The 2,935-nt window shown below is 39.1% G+C and overlaps 1 pseudogene; it reads right to left on the reverse strand.

The window, feature by feature from the left end:
• Positions 1 to 692: 692 nt before the first annotated feature.
• On the reverse strand, positions 693 to 2,480 carry LOC142310351 (zinc finger BED domain-containing protein 5-like; annotated as a pseudogene).
• Positions 2,481 to 2,935: the final 455 nt, after the last annotated feature.

The following is a 2,935-nucleotide window of genomic DNA, read 5'->3' on the forward strand; positions in this document are numbered from 1 at the left end:
TCCAGTTCTGATTTCGCCGCTACCTGGCCACAGAGGTCGGCACCCTCTTGTGGGAACTATAACGCCCCGACTCAACGACGGCTGGTCTTAAGTAACCCTGCCCTAGAACGGGGAATAACTAAATAACCCTATTTCATGCTCCACAAATAATTGTGACAAATAATCAGTTCATATATGGATACTTTCAATATACATTTCAGTGTCCATAAAAAATATTGTATATATTCTGCTATGTTCCACACTTGGAATGTATCGAAATTCCACTAGTGTGTTTATCATCCATAGACACAATTGATGTTATGGTGCAAGATACTCTAGTGCAGTGGTTCTCAACCTTTCTAATGCCGTGACCCCGCAATACAGTTCCTCATGTTGCGGTGACCCCCAACCCAAAAAATAATTTTGGTGGCTACTTTAAAACTGTAATTTTGCTAGTTATGATTCGGAATGTAAATATCTGATATGCATTATGTATTCTCATTGCTACAAATCAAACATAATTTAAAAAATCACAAAAACAATTATATGTTGAGAAATATTTATTACGAATTCCAATAAATAACATTTCACCATGGCATAGCATGGGTTTATATATAACAACAATTTTAAATAACATTTCACCATGGCATAGCATGGGTTTAAATATAACAGTAAACAACAGTGCAATATTTTGCTACAGTATGCTGCCAAATTCAGTGAGATCGTTGTGGTTGCTTCTTGCTTACCAATTCAGAAATTCTTGGGGCAGTCTTTGCAAGGGCACAGCGAAGATCATTTTCCACAACAAGTCTACTTCGGTATTTAGACTTGATTACCAGCAATCTTGAAAACCCTGTTTCGCAAAGATATGTTGTTGGAAAAGGAAGAAGAAGGCGCAGCACACTCTCAGACAGAATAGGACATAACTGTAAACTCTTAATCCAGAATTTTGTCAGTGGCATTGTAGAGAAATCTGTTCTCGCTGCATCATTGTTAATTAGGTCGATGAACTCTTCTTGCGCTGTCTCCGGAACATCTTCAACATTCACTGTGAATGGACTTCTGGCAAGTGCAAATGGGGTGTCAGGTAGATTAGGAAAGTATAATGAAATTTCCTCTGAAAGCATGTGCAAATGTTCTTTCACAGAAGTTATCATAATTTTGTTGTCTGGCTCAATGTCATGTTCCTCAAAGAAGGCAGATCATGTAGGAAACATGTAAATTTTATTTTTATCCAATTTATCTTTTCAAAGATGAAGTTTCATTTGGAATGATCTCATTTTTTCAGACAAATCGAGGCACGTTGCATTTGGTCCTTACAGGGATAAATTTAATGACAAAGATGTCCACCAAGTAATCTATTTTCTGCAGCTCAGTTATATCGCTAAACAGTGCTTCGAATTGCGGTCTTGCTTTCTGATTAAAAAAAAACGTTTTCAGTTCCTCACGAAGCTCAAAGACACGTTTTAAAACTTTTCCTCTTGACAACCATCTGACTTCAGTGTGAAATAACAGAGCATTGTTTGGCGCATCTAGATCGTTGCACAGTTGGCAAAACAGCCGACTGTTTAAGGCGCTCGACTTACCAAAATGTACACGTTATGACGCTTTTCATTACTTCTTGTAAATCTTGCAGCAGTGTCTTAGTCGCTAATATTTGGCAATGTATCATAGTGTGTTCCGATTGCTTTTGGCGATTCATTTTGTACCAAACGCTGAAATCCTGAGCGACGTCCTAGCATAGCAGGAGCGCCATCTGTGCATACACCGCAAACCTTTTCCCAGGAGATGTAATGCGATTTTAGAAAAGAACCAACTGCATCAAAAACATCATGTTCAGTTGTTGTTGTTTCAAGCGGTTTGCAAAAAAGAAACTCATCTTTAAAGTCGCCATCATTAATATACCTTGCGTAAACCAACAACTGTGCACAGTTTGCCACGTCTGTAGATTCGTCAAGCTGGATACTGAATATTGGTAGTGGTGCAGATTTAATTTCCTGGATCACCTGATCAAGAATATCAGCAGACATGTCCTCTATTCTTCTGTGGACAGTGTCATTAGATAAGGAAATTGCATTCAATTTCTGAACATATTCATTTCCAATTATCACTTGAACTATGTCTTTTACAGCTGGCAACAGTAAATCCTCACCAATGGTGTGAGGTTTCATAGCTCTGGCAATTCTGAGTGCCACCAAATATGACGCTTCAACAGCTGCTACATTGTGTTTATGGTACTGGCCACCAGTGTCAAATCTAGATTTCTTGAGTCCATCAGCTTTGCTTCTAAAATAGCTGATATCCTTGCTAGCAAAGAGTGGATGCTTGCTATCAAAATGCCGTTTTAGTTTGTTCGGCTTCATAGATTCAGCTGAGAGAACTTCACTAAAAACAACACATTGTGGTTTCTCAATTCCTGCTGTAATTATTGAGGTAAAACCATACTGCAAGAAATCCTTAGTGTATTTTCTTTTCTTAATATTCTTTTCTACACGATTCATTGTCATGAGACGGTTTGCTAAAGAAAAAATAAAAGATAGTCACGTCTAAAGAGTTTGTTAAAGTTTCCTATTATTTACTATTCCCTGTGTTGTCTTCTATTACACACCTGTTACTATGACCAGGGGGCCGTATTCACATGCTTAAAGCGCACCTGTCACCCTCCCTGGACCCTATGAAGCTGCTGCCATTACCTTGTGGGTGCAGTGAATAGCATCCTAATACATCTTTTCTTATCTTCTTCATCCTCAGGAATGCTCAGAAATTCATCTTTATAATCTTCTTGGCAGCTCCACAATCCATAACATCGCATTAAGTGTGTCCGGCGCCGGACACACGTAATGCGATGTTATGGATTGTGGAGCGTCCCCCCCCCCCCCCCTTAATCAGGGCCGTCTTAACAGCGCACTGTCAGAGCACTGTCTCTTTATACACACACACACTGACATATAAACAC

The sequence above is a fragment of the Anomaloglossus baeobatrachus genome, chromosome 5, assembly GCF_048569485.1.
Source record: "Anomaloglossus baeobatrachus isolate aAnoBae1 chromosome 5, aAnoBae1.hap1, whole genome shotgun sequence".
NCBI classification, from domain to species: domain Eukaryota; kingdom Metazoa; phylum Chordata; class Amphibia; order Anura; family Aromobatidae; genus Anomaloglossus; species Anomaloglossus baeobatrachus.